Here is a 20667-nt window from a genome sequence, read left to right as displayed (position 1 = left end):
GATATAATCCAGTATTTCACATGAATGAGCAAATAGATTAAGAATACAACTCTTCCCTGGGTAATGTCAAAAAATGACATAATCTAACATTAAGCCCAGACCTGAATTTTGTAGTGGGATTAGTGTGTGTGTGACATTTTAAAACACTCTACATTTTGACAGTTGGAAGATATTTAATGTTATTTTAATTCAGTTTTATATGAGGTGTGATTTCAGCAACACTCTTTGGAGACTGAGACTATAGCCATCATGGCAGAAAAAGTATCAGAAGTCTAGGATAATTTTATTTTACCATTTGAGTTTGATATTTTCTTTTAAACTTCATGATAAATATTGCATTTCTGATATTAACACCATAGCCTTTGTATATTACATTGCTTTGGTCCTCACTCAAGATGGTAATGGCCAATGGTCCTAGAGCCCAGAGTCTAGATTTATTTATAGAAATAAATTTAATATTAAAATATCTATATCATAAGAAAAATATTAACACAGATCAGTGAAATGTACAAATAATTATTCAATTATATTAAAACAATAAATATGAATTTTCTCATAACTCTTATGGGGATTCCTTTTTTTCCAAATTAAAATAATGTTTTTTTTTTAATTTGAGAGAGAGTGTGAACGGGGGAGAGGGGCAGAGTGGCAGAGGGAAAGAAAGAGAATCTTAAGTAGGCTCCGTGCTCAGCCCAGAGCCCGATGCAGGGCTTGATCCCGTGACCCTGGGATCATAACCTGAGCTGAAAGCAAGAGTCGGATGCTCAACAGACTGAGCCACCCAGGCACCTCTCTTATGGGGATGTCTAAAAGCAACAACAGTTAATAACTGTCTTATGATCTCTCCTTTTGCTACTGCTACTAGGCATACATACTTATTTGTAAAGCTGCCAAATGACAGAACAATTAGAAAAATGAGGTTTTGGGGTGCCTGGCTGGCTCAGGCAGAAGAATGTGCGACTTTTGGTCTTGAGGTCGTGAGTTTGAGCACCACGTTGGGTGTTTGGATTACTTAAAAAAATAAAAAGTAGGGGCACCTAGGTGGCTCAGGCGGTTAAGCGTCCAACTTCGGCTCAGGTCATGATCTCACGGTTTGTGGGTTTGAGCCCCCTGTCGGGCTCTGTGCTGACAGCTCAGAGCCGGGAGCCTGCTTGAGATTCTGTGTCTCCCTTTCTCTCTGCCCCTCCCCTGCTCACGGTCTGTCTCTCTCTCTCAAAAATAAAAAAAAAAACATTAAAAAAAATAAATAAAAATTAGTTTTCGAATAATATAAAAATTTAATTATCTGAAATCGTCCATACACATCTACGTGATCTGATATGAAATGTTCTTTTCTATTAAATTTGACAAAGTTTATATCAAGGAGATTATAGATCTTCTTGTGTGAAAATTAGAGAAAAAAGATAAACTCTGTCATTCTTGACATTTTCCTTATTATATTTTGGAGAGTTTAGTAGTAGGCTAATATGTAATATTGTTTTAGAAGCAGCAGCAATTTATAGTTTGGTTGAAGCAAGTTCTTGTAATAATGACAGGCACGGTTCAGCACTAATCCGTGGGGATCTACGCAACATGGCAAACAATACACTTTCCGAGACGTGTTTGAATTATGAATCCAAAGGTGGGCGGTCTCTAAGTTCTGTGCAGAATAGCTTTGGTGTGAGTTGATGGAGCATTTTGTACCTGGGATTCAGAACTTTTATGAAGGCCACTACCCTGAAACTCATTCAAGCAATAAATTCACTTGTCTTTGAGTTTACAAGGCAATAAACAGTGAAGGCCTTTGACCTTAACATTTACTGAATACATTTGCAGCAGTTGTGTTTATTGACAACTATTTATAGGGAAGCGTTGGGTACTGAATTTGTTGAGGGGAGGGGAAGAGCAATTTTGCAGGTCTTTTTTTTTTTTAAATAAAACTTATGAATTTAATTTTTGGCTATTAGATTTTCAGTTTTGGAGTTGAGATTCGATTCTTTCTGTGTACAAATCATGCTTTGGGAATTTCTTTCCTTATGATAAAACTTAAAGAAGACTTAGGAGAGAGGACTAATACCAGAGTAATTGCTTGCCCGTTCAATTCAATGGGTATCCCACACTTTGAAAGGAGGACAGAAGAAAATGCTGAAGATATTTTTATTAAAAATTTTTTTCCCCATAGATTCATTGTATGTTATGGAGTAAGTAACTTCTTTTCTGTATAAAGGAACAGTTATATGGAACAATTGTACTGTGTCTCCCAAAGATGTTGGGGGGGAATTTATTAATCCCAAGTCATATGATGCATTCTGTTTCATGAGTTAAAACCATGAGAGTAATAGAGGAATCCTTACCACTGAAATAATGACTCTGTCACAGGGCAGCCTGCGGTTCTTTATTCCTGAGTTGGGAGCAGTTACCATTGTTCCACATTGCAGGTGGGGAACTTGGGTGTAAGGCAATCAAGAGTTTTGCTTTAGTTAGAGGGTGAGTCCGTGGTGTTGGCTGAATCAGAAAAGATGCTGCAAGCACCTGGGGCTTGGGGCAAGAAGGTCACTGTTATGCCAGGAGGTCCCTCTGAGTTCAGTGTTCATTGCAGATTCTTACCACAGTTACTTCTTTTTTTTTTTTTTTTAAATTTTTTAAATGTTTATTTATTTTTGAGAGATAGAGAGTACGAGTAGGGGAAGGGCAGAGGGAGAGGGAGACCCAGAAGCCAAAGCAGGCTCCAGGCTCCAAGCTGTCAGCACAGAGCCCGACGTGGGGCTCGAACCCACAAACTGTGAGATCATGACCTGAGCCAAAGTCAGATGCTTAACCGACTGAGCCAGCCAGGTGCCCTAAGACCACAGTTACTTCTTACCGTGAGGAAGCATGAGTCTATAATGGCCCAGAAAATCAGGGAGTCCCTTCTGACCATGCTATTTGAATGTGTTTGAAACAGGGAGAAATCCCTTGCTGATTTTGGTGGGACTCATGCCTTGGAGAACAAGATGTGCTGATCATTATCTTAACATCTGGTGATGGTGGGAGTACTTGAGGGGGCAGTTAACAGAATCCATCCCTTCTAGATTCCACGGTAACACTGACACCACACTCGCAGAAGAATTCTGCAATAACAGCATTTGGAAGCCTTGCAGTTAACTTAAAAAAAAAAACAACAACAAAAAAACCCCACCTCAGTTCAGAAATTCTTAGCAAGCTTTCTTCTCACTGAAGGAGCAAATGGCAAAGTAAACAAAAGAAGTATGTGTTCTTTGGGTCATGTTGTTAATTTTTATTAGACAGTGTATCTGTGGACCCACTCCATTGAGGCCCAGACTATATTTTTGTCCACTGGCTTGAATGCGGGCTTGCTTATGTGTCTGTTTTAACAGGTTGTGAAAGAAAACTATGTTTCATCTGCTTGTTGAGGGGAGTGGGGTGGGGTCTATTTGGATTGGTTTAGCTAAGTAACTCTGGTGTTATGGTATCAGGGGTTAATGGTTCTAGTTAGCTCTGTCTAGGGAAAAAGACATGTTTCGATTGCACAGGCTACCCTCTGACAAATGTGGTCATTGTCCTGGGGAGTGGAGGAACGGTGTGAGTGACTCAGGACAATTCATTCATTAAGACCAGAAAGGTAATTCCCAGAGCAGGTGCTACTGTTAGAATTCCGGTGGTGAGGTTGCAGACCAATAACTGGAATCACTTGTTACGTCATTAGAACACAGAGTTTTTCATTACCCTTTTCATAATTATCCCATATTTGATTTGGTAAGTGTTTAATTACACCAACTATATGGTCATACTCAGAATAACATTTCAATACGAGTATGTCCCATTCCACGGTAAGTCACGGTGTTGTGCAATAATATTAGTTGGGCAAAGCCAGTAGCTGCTTTCCAAGGTTATCATGTGTAATTCCTTTTTCCAGTTCAAGAACATATCTTGTTTTAAACAACTTTTTGAAAGGCAGCCAAAGAAAAGGTTGGCTCAGATATGCCCTTACCAGCCCTGTTTATGGGATACAGTGTTCCACGTCTTGGAGGAAGATGATAAAGCCAAGCTGGCTTTGGGAGGTGTGCAGGAGTACATGTTCTTGTGTTTAAATTCCATGTGTAAGAGCAAAGCCCCAAGGGAAGAATAAGAGGACTGTTGATTACCATCTTATATTCAGTTACAGTTACCAAGGTAAGAGTGAAGTTCTAATAGTTGTTAGTGAGAAGTGTACATTAGTAAGAGCTATCTAACAGAAGACTAAGTGGCATTACTTTTGATGGATTGAAGTTGGGGTGAGAGCGTGAAAAATGGCATGAAGAAGATTTGGAGGACTTCTGTTTTCTTTTCTGTTCGCTCTTATCAAATACACAGGCAAGCCATAAACTTTTCTTTGAAAGCCAGTTTCTCCAGGGGGCAGAATTGTTTTTATGATTCAACCGATCACCTATTGACTTCAGGGAACTCACTTCGAAAAACGGGAAGCTGAGCTCCCTGAAAAAACTAGGAACTCCCTGAAACAACTAGAAACTTCCCAGAAAGCGGTGCCCTCAGCCTTGTGTTGGAAACAAACAGAAAACAAATCTGAAGGCTGCGGAAACCTGTTTGTTAAGCAGCGAGGGGAAATGCCCTCAGCCAGACAGTCTAAACACAGGAATGCTGGGCAGGAGATCAGATCCACAATCGGAAGGGGAGAAGAGGCTGATAAGGCTGCAAAGAAAGCAGCGTCAGTCACCAAAATTGGTTTCAGAGGTAAAGGGAGGAGGGCCAGGATGTTTGTGATACGATCACATTGTGCCGCTAAATCCTGGCACGCACCATAGGAGCTGTGACTAAGAGGCACCATTTCAGTAACCCAGCACGTGTAACTCTGGAGCCTACCGAGTTGTGCTGAGCTGTGAAATGAGATACATCTCGTTTACTGTGAAGTAGTCATCCTCGCTGTCAACAGGGTGCCTCGGTTCTCTAGTCAGTTAGAGTTAGAACTAGGGTTATGGACGATCCATATCTTGATCTCAAGAGTCAAGACCCACGAGGCTCATTTCCAGGTGTTCATGGTGAGATCTTTTTTTGTGAAATGGGGACTTTCTGGGGCCTTACTTACCCTTTCATCCAACATAGGTGTACTTCAGTTAGCTTCAAGATAAGACATTTTCATGCTTCTCTTTCTCCTTTTGGTTTCTTGGGAATGTAATCTTTCTGGGGAAGGTGGCAGCTTTGAACATTTCGTGTGCATTTCTGAGTATCTAGGATCTCAGCTTATGGCCCCACAATGACAAGGGGTGAAAACTGGAGAGTCCCCAGATGTGCCTGAGGCAGTCTTGTGTGAGCAGACCTCATCACACTGCGTGGTTGGACGTTTGGAACTCGCTTTGGCATTTCTGATTCTGCCCACTGAGGGCAGAGAAATGAAAAACCACCTGCTGGGGATTCAAACGAAGCTAAAATGTATTTTAAGGTGTTCCGAAGCTTGTTTTCGGACACTCTAAGCACAGTGTTGCTGACAGGGAAGTGTTCAGGTGTCCATATGTGGAAGCCTAACATCGCTGCTGAGTGGGAATTGTCAGTAAGTGGAAATCAGTGGCAGAATACCTTAGCCTTTCTTCTTGTTCAACATTAATCTCGGGACTACGTTTATAGGCTGATTCCAGATGTGCTTGACTCTAAGGCTGAAGTTTCGGAGGTGACAGGTGGTGTGTTTACTTCAGCATAAAGAAGGTCAAATTGTATTATAGATCTCAGGGCAAATGTCTGCCTATCCCCGGGGAGTGCCTGACGGATCATTTGGCTGCAATCTGGCCCAGGAGCTGGAAAAGAGCGTGCTCACCCCTGGGAGGAGTGAAGAGATGTTGTTCTCAAGGGCTCCGATAGAGGGTGCAGCTTGAAAGGAAAGTGCTAAGTAAGGGAAGTGAAATATGAGCTTTTAACTTGGTATCCCCTGGGGTCATTCCTCTCCGTGCCCCACTCTAAGCTGCTGGCTGGCTCTTGGTGGTGTTATTCTGCAGCCATGGTATTTGGTGAGCTCTGTTTTTAGGAACACTTAATTGGTTTGACCTGCCCCACTGCTTCTTACATGAAGGGGAGCATTCCAGGAATAGAGCCCGAGACTCCTGCCTCTCAAACTTGAGAAATGTACAGACCTCTTTTAAAGGGACAACATTGTCTTCATGTATTCCTGGTGTTAGCTTACATCCTTTTTACTATTTTACTGTATCTATGCGTCAAGTTGGACATATATTCCTAATGCTTACAAAACAAATGCTATTCAAAATAACAACATCCATCAAATAGAGTAGATGATGTCATTTTGCTCAGTCCAAATCCCTGATTCATAGCAGAAGCACAAACCTGAGATCCAGTCCTGTGTTTAATTTGTATTTTTAACTTCGGTGATGCTAGTTCAGAGATTTTCTGTACATGCAAGTGAAATTGTAGGAAAAAGATTAGTCCGTCCAAGGCATTGTTTGTGAGTTTAGGAAAGTCAGATCTCATATTAACCTAAGATTTGCTGAAAATAAAATTTTCAAGTGCCAGTTTGAATGAGGCATCAGTTAATTGTGTGAAGGTATCTTCTGAAATAGAAGGTGAGATTAGCATCGCAATGCATTGAAATCTGCATCAAATGGGTGTATGGTTCAAAGATGGTTGGGATTGGGATTAGAAATATTCTTTTTGGATTATTTGCTATTTTATGCAGGTAAAACTGCAAATAACTGGTGCAGATAATGATATACAAAGACAGGGGCCACCCAATGCATTAGCACACATTGTAAATGGAATACAAACTGTTAGGACAATGGTTCTTTTGAGCACTGTATGCCCATATGTGCCTTGTGATGACTCAGTTTCGCCACAATGTTCTTAAATGTGAAGTACTATGAGACTGTCCTGTGTGGATCACATACTGTGGAAAGGCAGAAGCAGGCTTGGTCATCCCAGAGAAGGACTCACGTGTGCGGCACCAGCAAGGTGATTCTGAATTTGCTTATATTACCTATTTGAGATTATTAACAGGTGACAAAAATAAACTAAAAAATTCCAACCAAAAGATGGCAACAGCCCACAAGTCGAAGAGATGAATGGCTAGAAAAAATGTGGTATATTCGTACTACAGAATATTATTCAGCCTTGAAGAAGAAGGAAGTTCTGACACTGCTGCAGCATGGACAGTCCTTGGAGACATTATGCTCGCTGACATCAGCTAGTGACAAAAAGACAAATGTTATATGATTCCACTATAGGAAGTACGTAGAGTGGTCAGATTCATACAGACGCAAAGCAGAAAGATGGCTGCCAGGGGCAGCAGACTGGGGAATTCTTATTTAACGGGTTTGCAGTTTCAGCTTGGGAAGATGAAAAAGTTCCTAGGAGATGGATGGCGACGATGGTTGCACAACAATAGGCATGTACTTAATGCCACCCAGCTGTGCACTTAAACGCGGTTAAAGTGGTAAATTTTATGTTACATATATTTTTTCCACAATAAGAAACTTGAATGCAGCAAGTTCGGTCAGCCAGGAACACTGCAGTCTCTGGTATGTAGTGTCCAACATGAGTTGGGGCACTGGAGCGCGTCCGCCATCTTTGGTGAACTATAGAGAAGACAGGCTAATGTACCACGGTTTCATGAAGCCAATTGTATCAATTTAAAAGGTTTTCATTTATTCTAGGCTTATGTTTATGCCACTCCTTTTTTTTTTTTTTGAGGAAGGGATGCTTAAAAATCTTTCTCTTGCCAAATGAAAAGAGTTAGCAGTTGGTAACGATTGTTATTCTTTAGTGCACCTACTTGGCAAAATAAGTCGTTGGGAATACCATGTTTCTACCCCCAATTAAAAGTTTCTTTTAAAAGCCGAACAGTAAAATCTGAAAGTCTTAGAACTGCTGCTTTTTAAAACTGGCATGTGGTCCTGTTATTCCTTCCCATTTTGATGGCTATACTTACTCAAGGTGCACTGAACAAGAGAAAAATTATAGCTGAGCATTCTAGAGCCAGATTCCACCATCTCCCTCAGTGGCCTTTGCAAAACATAAGGACCTATACAGATGTATGCTGTTGTTAACTCTCTTTCCATATTTATTGAACACCTATGGTAGGCCTGGGGAAACAAAGATGAATAAGGTTTGGTCCCTGCCCTGGAGGAGCCCGTGGCTCAGCAGGGGAGGCAGTGACATAACCAACTATAACATAGCCTGATAAATTCTGTCACAAGAAACGGACAGTGTGCTATGGGAGCACAAAGGAGGGGGTAGTAAACGGTAACATTATCCCAATGTTTTACAACTTTTATAGTAAGGAAATATATTGTGCAAGGCTTGAAGTCAAACCCTTCTGGCTGAGGCATGGGCCCATTTCCCCTCATGTTGACCCCAGGTTAGAAAACAAATCATCCCACCAGGACGTGGGCAGCAGTGGATTGTGAATTCAGGGTGAGGATCTATGACGGAAGGCAAGTTTGGGGGACACGGCGTTTATCAAGGCTTGAGCATGTCACAGGGAAGAGTTGGGGGCTCATGAGTTGGGCGGATCAGACAGGGACCGGGGTGGGCCAGACCCCAGAGAACAGAAGGAGGCAGGTGGGCTACAAGTCAAGCCCACACAAGGGCCCCAAGTGACAAGGGAACAGGAGGACAGCTGTGGTGCAATATTAAGAACTGAGTTGATGACTCTAATGAAGGGAATGGTTCCATTGACAGTGCAGTTGAACGACACGGGTTTGAACTACACAGGTCCGCTTATATAGTATTTTTTACAGTACAGTACTGTAAATGTGTTTTCTCTTCCTTATGATTTTCTTAATAACATTTCTTTTCTTTAAGTTTATTATGAGAATACGGTATATAATACATATAACACAACTGTATAAAATACATATATCATATAGTTAACCGACTGTTTCTGTTATCAGTAAGGCTTCCGGTCAACAAGAGGCTATTAGTAGTTAAGTTCTTGGGGAATCAAAAGCCATACATGAATTTTTAACTCTGTGGGGGGGAGATCAGTGCCCCAACCTCCGAGTTGTTCAAGGGTCGACTGTATTTATTGAAGGCTTGCTGTCTTCTAGGCGCTGTGCTAACACCTATTCTTTTATTTAATCTTCACAAGGATGCTTGGGATATTAATACCATTGTTATCCCCATTTTACAGATGAGATAACTGAGATCTAGAAAGGTTACTAACTTGCTTCAAATCACACAAGTAGGACACGCTAGAGGCAGAGTCAGGGCTTGACCCTGGGCCTGCAGGGCATCCTCTCCAATCCAACCTCTCACACAAGTGCCAGCACTCACCCACCTTCCAACTGAGTGTCTCCAGCTGGATATTCCACCAGCACCTCAAGATTTTAATGTATGAAAGTAAAATTCATGCCTCTTCTGTCTGTTCCAGTTAGCATCCTGTTCCTCTTTTCTTAGGCCTCTCTCGGAACCTCAGCTTGTTCTTTCTTCTTCCCACTTCTTGCTTGCCACATCAAGAAGGTTGCCTGGTTTTGCTGGCGTTCGTCTCCCACTTTCCATTCCTGGTGCCACGGCTGCTATCCAGTGTCACCTGCTAATTTGTCCTGGGCTGCTAGTCTCCACCATCTCCAGTTAATAAGAACGCTGCTGCTAGATAAAGCTGCTTCTTCTTTTTTTTTTTTAAGTTTATTTATTTACGTTGAGAGAGAGAGAGAGAGAGAGAGAGAGAGAACACATGTGCGCACAAGCAAAAGAGGGGCAGAGACAGGGAGAGAGAATCCCAAGAAGGCTCCCCACTCTTAGAGGAACCTGATGTGGGACTTGAACTCATGAACCATGTGAGATTATGACCTAAGCCTAAATCAAGAGTTGGACACTTAACTGACTGAGCCACCCAGGCACCCCAGATAGAGCTTCTCTTAAAGCCCAGCTCTGATTATATCACTCTCTGCTCAAAGTTTAATAGATGAGTAATGACAGTGGGTTACTTCCTATGGACTCAAGAGAATGTCCAGCCTCCTTACTCATTTAAGGCCTCCAATGATAGTCTTCAGGCAGACTTTCCAATGTTAAATTACATGAAGTTATCTTCATATCCATTGTTTCCCCTCACATCCTTTTATTCTAAGCCGCCTCTTCCCAATGCCATATGCTTTGCTTCTGTGTCTTTATTTATGTGTTACTGTTGCCTGCATTGTGCTCTCTGTCACCTCTACCTGCTGACATCCTAACTGTTGTCCCAGGTGCTACTTCTTCCCTGAGACTCCCCTGTCACCCTGTTGGAAGTGACCTGTCTCTCCTTGGGATGCTGGTGGCATTTTATACAGTGTAAGGGAGTAGTCCCATGCCGCCCTACCTTGTCCCTTAGATTTCGACTTCTGGAAGTCAGGCATCTTGTCTTATTCATATTTCAGTTCTCCTCAGGGCCTAGTCCAGGAACTCAAATATTCACTGAGGACAAGAATGGGGTTGGAAGAGGTTGGCAGATGAAGGATGAGAGAGCTGAGAGAAAACTGGATTCTAGGCACATAACCAATACTTTAGATGTCTCCTGAATTTCTCTGAAGAAGTAACTCCAACTTCATCCATATTTTTGTCTTAGGCTTCTCTGCTGCTATCGTGTCACATTGTCTTTGTCTTTCCCCTTCCCCTTCTCCTTCTTCTTCAGATTATTTTCTTTTCACTCTCTTTTGCTCTGCCAGAAACTTCCACCTTTTAGGATTAAATCAACTCTCTTCAGTCACCTCAGAAATTCATTTGTACTTATTTCAAGGATTTGTGTTTTACATTTTCTAAAAATATTCTTATAGCCTCTGTCATTTACATTTTGGGAAGTTTAAATTTGTGGTTATTTGCCCTTGTCCTCTATTCCCCAGTCACCTGTTTACCAAGGGCAGGGCCTTAGTTATCTGTTTGCTGAGGGCAGGGCCATTGTGTGGCACAACATCAGGGCCCCACCATCAGTACCCTGTAGGAATGGCATTTTCTGTAGTTAGCAGTGCTCAGTCCCTTCAACAGTATGGGGCAGCCCGATTGTGGACTCACAAAGGTCAAGTGCATGTTTGGCTGGCTTCTGATCATTTTGTAAGTTGTCATGGGCTCATCTGGACCCTGGCTATCTCCAGATGTATTGAATGAGAAGCCAACTGTGTGCTGGTTTCTTCAGTCGCTCATAGAGTTTCAGGAAAGCAGGCTCCTGTTTGGACATCCAGCCCTTGTCTGTTCTGTTATTGCACATACAGAGACTCCACAGACTATCGATGTGAGAGCTGGGGCCTGAGAAACCACTTGCAGGTGCTAAATGTCACGTTTGGGTATTGAGATTGGCACCAAGAGGAGAAAATACTTGGAATCCAACAGGATTGCCAATTATGAGAAGTTAGTTGTGGTCTTTTGTGTCAAAATTATGTGCTTGTTTAAGCCTTGGGTACTATGGCGATTGGTCCTGTGGAAACACAAAGACAAATAATGCTTTATGGTAGTCTACCACCTGTGCCTGTCAAGTTTCCTAATTGCCCCTTCCTAAACCTACTTCTTGCGGAATAAATGTACCGGGTAGTGTAATGAGATGTTTCCCCTTCAAGTGTTAGGACTGCTTACTCCCCCACTTGGGATGCCAGGCCCTCTGAATGCCACAGCAACTAGGGACAGGGGCTTTCCTTCAGGGGAGTCATAGTGTGCAATTTTCTTGGAACTCATTGTGAGTTGAAGGGAAAAATGACCCAGAGGAGGACAAGCAAGAGACAGCCCATTAGCAGCGAAACCATATGACAAAGTAAAAAGCAACTTCAGAGCTGTCAGCACAACAGCTGGGGGAACATGCCAAGAAGCCAGATGCTGCTGCTGAAAGACTATTTTCCACAAAGCTTGGGCCTGTGATGTTCATCTCAGCCCCATGTGTGGCCCTGGGCACGGGGCTTTATTGCTGGATAAAATAACAAAGGCAAGGAGAGGGGGGAATTGCATGCATGCCTGGGGGCTGACTTACAAAGTTAAGGCAGACACTAAGAAGTGGAAATCCTGTTCATATAACCTACCAACATTATTAGGAATTAGAACTCTGTGCTTACCTCTCCAGAAGGGGTTTATTTGGAAGGCTACCTAACACGTGGCATATTTTAATTTGAAGCTGGATATTAGGTTGGTGTCAGACTAGCTCATTCTATCAGACTTTCTAGCTTCTTTTTTGTGGGCCCCAGCATATTCATATATGTGAAGTCTTCTGCTATTGATCTTTGTTCCAGATAAGTGGAATTTCTTCTCATTTTACAGATGAATGGACTGAAAAGAATCTCAACCGACTTAAAGGAATGTGGAGTGGTTTGCTTAAAGTTATTCCATTTGACATCTCCAGGAATAGAGCTTCCTGAGTGCTGAAGTCTGGTCTTCAGTGCCTTACCCCTGGACTGTACCCACCCTGCTTTCTTCTTCTACATGTCTACTCTTCGGGTTTACCTGTTTCTATCACCTGTTCTCTCCTCTTCCCCCTCCACCCTGGACTACAGATGCAGGAAACCAATATATTTCCTTTCAGACTCAAAAGACTACTAGGGGAGTCATTTCTTGATTTCCTGGGAAAGCAAAGCATTTTCTTTTTTTTAAAGATGATTTGTCAGGGCACCTGGGTGGCTCAGTTGGTTGAGCGTCCAACTCTTGATTTCAGCTCAAGTTGTGATCTTACTTACAGTCATGAGATCGAGCCCTGTATCAGGCTCCATGCTGAGTGTGGAATTTGCTTAAGATTCTCTCTCCCCCTCTCTCTCTCCCCCTCCCCCCAGCTCACACACGTGTGCAGTCTCTCTCTCTTAAAAAAAAAAAAAGATGATTTGTACCGGGAAAAATTTCTGGAAACAAGCTGGATAATTAGCAAAAATCTTGAGGTGTGAGGAAATGATTCTTTATGCATCAGGCAAATAGAACAGTCTGAAGATAAATTGTAGAAATCAAGCTTTGTGCATTTCTTCAAGTCTTTGGGGGGTGAGAGAACTTTCCCATCATATTTCTTGGGTGTCCAGTCTTGGTTTATTCATTTCCCCACTGAAAGAGAACAGATGTAGAACAAATGTAAAGTACTGAGTCATCTAAAGCTCAGATACCTTGTAGCTGGTATTGTAGTGTGGTTCTGCCTGGACATATTTTTATGGGGTTGGGGGAAGTTTGAAGATCTTGGGGTTTGCTGGCCAGGCCATTGAGACCTGGGGGATGAATTTCAAACAGGCATAAAAAGGAGGTGTTTTCCTCATTGTTTTTTTCTCTGTTTTCTGAGCTTTTCTTATGTTTTTGAGCAATTAAGAAGTTCTCATTACCTTAGCTTGGGCTTTCTCCAGAAAGCAAAGCTGGAGAGAAGGGCTTGTGTGCAATCCGAAGGGAATGAGAGAGAGAGAGAGAGACAGAGAGAGACAGAGAGAGAGAATGAGAAAGGAGGGTTGGGAATAGTGACCTGGAAAGAGGGAAAGCCAAGACAAGGTTCATCACTGAGCTGGTCACCACCTTGGGCAACTGGGACTCAGTTCACTGGGAATCGTGTGAGGAGTCATAGAGAATGCACCTCAGGATTCTCTGCCTAAGCGACAGAAGAGGGCAACACTTTGTCCACTGGTACCCATGCTCCATAGGTCAAGGTTTGTCCCATGGGCTTACCTTCCTTGAACTTCCAGGTTTATGAAATGTGAATGACAAGATGTCCCGTGCTGCCATGTAAGAGGAGCCTCCCAGACAAAACATGAGAGATTGTGGGTGCAGCTGAGGCCAAGTTGCTGCTGGCTGTACCTGTGTGCAGCTGATTGCTACAGCAATGGCTTGAGAGGATCTACAGGGGAACCAGAGGTATCTGAAGGTCATGGGTCCATCTAGCTGTGGCCCTGGCATGATAGGGCGGCCTTGAGATATAGGGCCAAGCACAGTTCTTGGGCAGGTATTAGGTCCTCTACAAGATTGTGTTGAATTCCATCTGTGTCATTGATTTTTCTCTGAAGTTTTCTTTTGGACTACAGCTATAGGATGCCCTGTTTTCCCACCATTGGCCTTAGACACAGGATGAAACGAGAACATGACTTGGTGTTCAGTAATCATTTTCTGCATTGCCTGATGAATGAGTCAGGGCCCCAGTAGAAACCAATGGCATATCAAGAGAGCAAGCCAAGAAAAGGGTTTAATGATAAAGGTTTGGGTACAGTCAAGGAAAACCAGGAATATTGGAAAGCCTTACCACCATTAGACTGCAGGAGCGAGAGGAGGGCACAGTTACTGAGCCCTGAGAATGGTAGTTGTGGCTGGACTGGAAGATTGCAGGAGAGGAGCTGTGGCCTTCAGGAGAAAGACATGTCCAATCCATAGAGACCCAGCAGGGAAGGAGCTGGGGGAATAAATACCCTGATCTCACTCTCCTCTTGCCCTCTGATCTCTTGACGGTGCCTTCCATTGGTGGACCTCAACTAGAAGGCAGAGGGATGGGAGCCCAAGACGAAGTCCATGTGGATCAGCCTTCCTGGGCACAGAGCAGAGTGGAGAAGGGTAGGGGGTAGATCTGGAGGGGCAAGTGGAAGACATCCAGCTAAGCTGGTGTTCAGTGTATACTGGCAGTTTATGGTCCGGCTCTGACTTATTGGGTTTTGGGTGCTATTCACACCCACTTGGAACTGGCTTGCTTTAGTACAAATAAAGATTCTTTAGACCTAAAAAATGACTGGCTCAGTACAGATCTAACTGGGGGGATGTGGCTCAGAGTGTGGCTAGATGGATCACTGTGGGATTTTAATATATTCAGTTACTTGGAAAACATTTTTTAACAATGAGATTAGAGAGACATTTATTTACTATGTAAAAATTGTGTTGGCCCATGGACAAAGAATAGAAGGGGGAAGATGAGATTAAAAGCAAGTTCATGGTTTGTGGTGAAAGTGGGGGAAATTTTCTCTCTTCTAATTTCCTTTGTTGCTATTTTAGTGCCTTTTTTGCAATAAATGAAAAATAAAGAAAAGCCACTAGTCACCTCGATGAGCTTGTTTAGGCTTCTGGACAACCATGCTGGCTATACCAAACATCTTGGACGAGGAAGGCTTTAAACATGAAAATTTCTTGCCTGAGTCTTGGAAACTTAAACTAGAATCCATGTGAGGTTCATTTTAATAGAGCCCTCTAGGTTTTTAAGCATTTTTTCCCATAATTACTTCTGTTTTCTTTATAAGCAGTTTTATGGGGAGTGGAGGGGAGGTATTTTCCTTTACCCCTTCAAGTGGCTTCATGCCCAGTTCCCAGGTCACTGCGGATGCACAGAGCGAGATCCAGTCTCTTACACAACTTGGGATAAGTGGGACATCCAGGGTTCTGAGGCCTGTCCATTCTTTTGGGAGTCACAGGGAGAAACGGTGTGATTATTGGGTGCAGTGCAAGGGGGTGTGGGGAGCCAGGCTTTACAGAGCACTGTGGAGAGGGGCGCCTGGGTAGCTCAGTTGGTTAAGTGTCTAACTCTTGATTTTGGCTCAGGTCATGATCTCATGGTTCATGAGTTTGAGCCCTGCATTGGGCTCTGCACTGACAGTGGGAAGCCTGCTGGGGATTCTCTGGCTCACTGTCTGTCTTTCATTCTCTCAAAAATAAATAAATAAACATTTAAAAATAACAGCAGCAGCTTCCCCATCTCACCTCTCTCTGATGGGGGGACTGCACTGCTTGCCAGCCAAAGCTGGTGTCGCTAATGTTTACCAGTGAACACAGACTGAATGCCAGACACGGCTTCTGGCACGTGACCCCAAGAGCTGGAGACAGGCAATACTTCTCTTTCTAATTTTTTTTTTTTACATTTATTTATTTTTGAGATACAGAGTGAGACAGAGCGTGAGTGGGGGAGGAGCAGAGAGAGAAGGAGACACAGAATCTGAAGCAGGCTCCAGGCTCTGAGCAAGTGTTCAGCACAGAGTCCAACGTGGGGCTTGAACCCACGAACCCTGATATCATAACCTGAGCTGAAGCCGGACGCTCAACTGACTGAGCCACACAGGCGCCCCAATACTTCTCTTTCTAACTGCAAGTGCAAACCTGAGTCCAGTATCTTTGGACTGTCATGAGAATTTACCCTGAGAAAAATGTTTTAGTTGAAAGGTATTGTTTCTGATCTCATGGACTATGACCGGTTGACAGGTTATCTGAGCTGAACTGGATCAGGGGCCTGGCTTCCAGATGTGAACTGGTAGTTTGGTTTTCCATTCTCCTATCACCCCTATCTGCCCAACAAGGATGAAAAAGAAAGAAAAATGTGTGTGTGTGTGTGTGTGTGTGTGTGTGTGTGTGTGTGTGTTGAGGAGAAAGAAGTAGCTGGCTGGTTCCTGGCATGTATCTGATGGCTTCAGGTTGGGACTGCATCATTTAAAAAGAATTTTGTTTGAATGAAATAGAGATAATACTATTCTATCTGTGGCAAGATAGTTGCCTGTCTTAATTCATTGCAAGGAGCCACTGTGGACTTATGGCAGAATTTACCAGCAGCTGATCATGGCCTCTAGATTTGTAGCAAAATTAAAAACTTAAAAAGACAAGCTGGTAAGGTTTCTGTGCCTCAATGTGGTTGCTTGGTATTCTTCTTCTTGGTAAGGAATTTATTTTGAGTTGTCTGAGATGTCTTGAATGTCAACTTTGTGTTTGAGATGGAGTTTCATAAGACAAAGGATAGGACTATCATCTGTGAGAAGAGTGAAGGGAAATTGAATCAGGAGGGCTGGGCTTAAGACCTACTTTTTCATGGGTTCTGGAGACACATTCACAGTCTGTGGACAAGTCCCTTCTGCTTCCGTGCTGATTTCCTGCCCTTTGTAAAACTGGAATTTTGTCTGTGTGCCTGCACTTCAAGGAGCAGAGGATGTGTCACAGCAGAGATCTTACCAGCTTTGGGGCTGGACAGCTTGGGCTCACAGCTTTACCTGGAAGCCCTCCAGCCCACTAAAGGCAAGATAGTGGACTTTTCTGTGCTTCCTTTTCTTAATGTACAAAAGAGAATACTAATTGCTTACCCTGTGGGATTCTTGTGGTGCTTAAATGAAACAACATGTCTAGTTATCTTACGGTAAGGTTGTTCTTATTTAAATTATCTATCTTAAACTAGATCTTTTCATGCCTCACTCTTGTCTGACTTCCTGAGCCCTCAAATACCAAAAAAAAAAAAAAAAAAAAAAGTGCAATATGGGAGAGAAGGCGCTATACCCCAAACAGAGAGTGTGTGGCTGATGATTAGGAAATCCACATGACTCAACATCCCGAGGGGTGGGAGATGGACAGTGTTAGCCATGTGTGCAAAACGTCCCTCAGCCAGCACAGACAGACAGAGCTCCGAGCTGTTTTTAAGGAGCAACCTAAACCTGCATGTCAGAGGTGGAAGTCCCGATTTTCCAGAGGGTTTCAATCCACCTCCAGGCCGGAGCCACTGGACAAGTGATTTTCAGACCCTGCCTGTTCTCAGGCCCCGAGTCTCTGACCGAGAACTCTCTCTGGCTCTGCTTTGTAACTGTAGCCGCACCGCACACGCGAGACCCAGTGCAAGTGCAAGGACAAGACAAAAACATTAGGAATTGTTTCAAAGGCAGAGACAAATGTAAAACTAATATAAAAATAATAGCACTCTCTTGACCCCGTATCTTTGAGGTTTGTGGGGCCTCGGAGCTCTCTAACATATTGTTTCATGGTTTAATCTGCTCTGCATTTCTCTGAGTTTAGTGATGCTGGGAAAGCAGGGTACAGGACTCTAGGAACAGAAACAAAGAACAGAAAAACAGGGAGGGCTTGGAACATTAAATTTTTTAAAATATTTTTTGTTTTCTTCTCAGAATGCATCCCCTCATATTCTTGAAAAAGAAATCCATACAGAAAGTTTTTTTGAACAAATCAGTATGTGTGTGTGTGTATGTATATATATATGTACATATACATATATATATACATATATATATATATGGTTGATCTCTACTCATTTATATTCATCACTGATAGATTTTGCTTGTTACATTAGAATAATAAAAAAAATGAGTAAAGAACAATAGGGGACTTTAGTGCTTTCTTCCCTCCCTCTCTCTTTCTTTGAAGATTTCTAAAATAAATTGGCAAGATAAAATTCAGGGATGTCAAAAAAAAACCCAAACGAACATGCTTTAACAGCTAATGTTTAGCAATTTGGAAATGAGATATTTATTTGTTGTAACTTTAAAATTAAATTTGTTGTGTTTATCAAGCACCTACTAAGTGCTCAGGAAAAAATAAGTACACAACTCAGTTCTTTTTTTTTTTTTATTTTTAAAAATGTTTACTTATTTTTAAGAGAGAGAGAGAGAATCAGAGAGAGAGGGAGACACAGAATCTGAAACAGGCTCCAGGCTCTGAGCTGTCAGCACAGAGCCTGATGCGGAGCTTAAACTCACGAACCTCAGATCATGACCTGAGCCGAAGTCAGATGCTTAATTGACTGAGCCACCCAGGAGCCCCACAACTCAGTTCTTATCCCTGAGAAGCTTATAGTCCTGTCAGAGGTAGTTGGAGTCAGGGTGGGTGGAGGGCCTGGACATGTAGGAAATAGGGTTATAGTAACCCAAATGCATGCGTTCAAATGCTCAAGAAACTTGGAGGCGGTGGGGGAAAAAGTGACCAGTGAGGGCTGGAGGGCTAGGAATGCCAGAGGGAGGAGCTGGACCATTTGGGGCTTTTGAGCGATTTTCTTCTTCTTACAAAAGGGCCTCAATAAAGCAATTGTTTGTGGCCCCTTCTAACCTTGGCACTTATGGAGGCCAAAGAGTGAAGCAAAGGATTTGGGCTATGTTTCCTTTGTCCCCTGAGTAGAGGGCATAAGCACCTGGAAAGCCCTTGTCGCTTTGCTCCAGGGATCAGCAGACCTAACTGATTTTCAGTGAGCACGTGGTCAGGCCAGATCTGCTGGAAACAATGACCAGATCTCTGGCTTCCGAGCCTGGGCAGTTCTAGAAGACCATAAGCTCTGTGACTCGGACCTGTTGTTTAGTCTCCCTGGACACCAGCATGGGGCTTTGGTGCTTCACGGCCTGAGCCTGGTTGAATTGTAGTAGTTCTGATGCTACATTTTTAATTTGAGGTCCCTGGGATCCTTCCAGTCTTTCCATTTACATGCCATCACTTAGGGAGGTCTGTCTGGATTGCCCTAGCGAACGTGGTCACAACCTCTATTATTCTTCAGCCCAGCATCCTGTTTATTTTGCTCAGGCACTAGTCACAAACTAATTATTCTGTTTATTGGTTTCGATGAGGAGAGTGGTCCCTCCATACCAAGACAACATTCTGTGTCAGTAGTTGTAGATAAAGAAAGGTTAAAGTCTTTTTTTTTTTAAGTTTATTTATTTATTTATTTTGACAGAGAGAGAGAGAGAGAGAGAGAGAGAGCGCAGGAGAGGGGCAGAGAGAGAGGGAGAGAGACAATCCCAAGCAGGCTCTGCACTGCCAGCACAGCCTGATGTGGGGCTCGAACTCACAAACTGTGAGATCATGACAGCTGAAACCAAGAGTCAGGTGCTTAACTGACTGAGTCACCCGGGCACCCCAAGGTTAAAGTATCAATAGGGTTTTAACTCTCCTTTCAAATAGCCTTCTGGAAGTTTATGGATGGCCATAGGTCTGCGTCCCTTCCCTTGCTGAGTATCGCAAGGTTTTCTCTTTCCCACCTGAGTGTCATGAGCCCAAGAGCTTCCTCGGCGAGGTGCTCAGGCCCCTCTGGAGTAATTTCAATGTGGCCAGACCACTGGGAGTGGTGCGCCTGGTCTCTAGGTCATTGGCATCATGTCTATCCCTGCAATGCACTTCTGATCAATGCCAAAAACATATTTCAAGTTCTAAGTCTAGGGTAGCTTTCTTTCCCCTCCACCATTTGGTATTGAATGTTTGTCTTCCCTCGTGTCATACCACGAGGAGAAGGAACACGTATGTCTTGTTCTTTCTTATGTTCCCAGGGTATAGCAGAGTGTCTGACCCATACTAAGTTCTCAGTCAAGATTAATCTTTGCTTCTTCCCATCCACTCCAGCCACCTTTTTCTTCTGACATGGCCCCCATCTCCCAGCACCTGTGTAGCCCATCCCGGCCACCGAAACCCGAAGGGTGAAGAGGAGGGAGAGGAGGGAGAGGTAGAACAATCGCTTCTGGTTCTTCCACTAATTGGTAACAAGATGTCTTCTGGGAGGTTTGGGGAAGGGATGGAAGAATACAAAGACTCCCCAGAAATCACCCCCTACTTCCCTGTGTCCCTCACTCTCCAACCCAACTTTTCAGTTCAGCCTGGTGGCTATTTGTTTTTCATTGGCCTCTCCTCTCCTCTTGCAGTCTCTCTGCCCAGCTCCCTATGTGGGCCGTTCTTGTTCTTGGATGCTTGGATCGCTCTTTATCTCCTCGCCATCTGTGTAAGGGGATCCTGCCAAGATGATCAGATGTGAACTCAGTGCCAGAAACATTTTAATTAATTTATGGTGATAAAATGCGAAAAGAAAACCAATGAGGAAAGTCTGGGCCAAAGAAAATTAAACATAAGAGGAAACAAAGAAACTGGAGCCATGTGGCCTTGGAAGGAAGGGCCTGGTTGGCAAAGGAGCCAGCAAACACTCTCTCTCTTGCCCTCTTCTCTTTTTTAATAACACCCAAGTGGAAAAGCCACAGAGGACCCAGGGACTGGAGGGGGCAAGCGAGAAAATTGAGTAGCTTGCTCTTGGCCTTGGCTTCTGGATTAGGTTAAGTGAACATGGGTGTGTAGAAGACA

General features: G+C 43.3%; 1 long non-coding RNA gene across 1 annotated transcript in view; it reads left to right on the top strand.

Moving 5' to 3' along the window:
- LOC122222722 overlaps positions 1 to 20414 on the top strand; it is a 28067-nt gene extending 7653 nt beyond the window's left edge. The window contains exon 3 of the long non-coding RNA XR_006203819.1: positions 19942 to 20414. This is a non-coding gene — a long non-coding RNA (uncharacterized LOC122222722). The remainder of the gene's footprint in view (positions 1 to 19941) is intronic.
- Positions 20415 to 20667: the final 253 nt, after the last annotated feature.

Source organism: Panthera leo, chromosome B3 (assembly GCF_018350215.1).
Source record: "Panthera leo isolate Ple1 chromosome B3, P.leo_Ple1_pat1.1, whole genome shotgun sequence".
Classification (NCBI taxonomy): domain Eukaryota; kingdom Metazoa; phylum Chordata; class Mammalia; order Carnivora; family Felidae; genus Panthera; species Panthera leo.
Note: the sequence above shows the minus strand (reverse complement) of the source record. Positions and strands in the feature narration are given on the sequence as shown.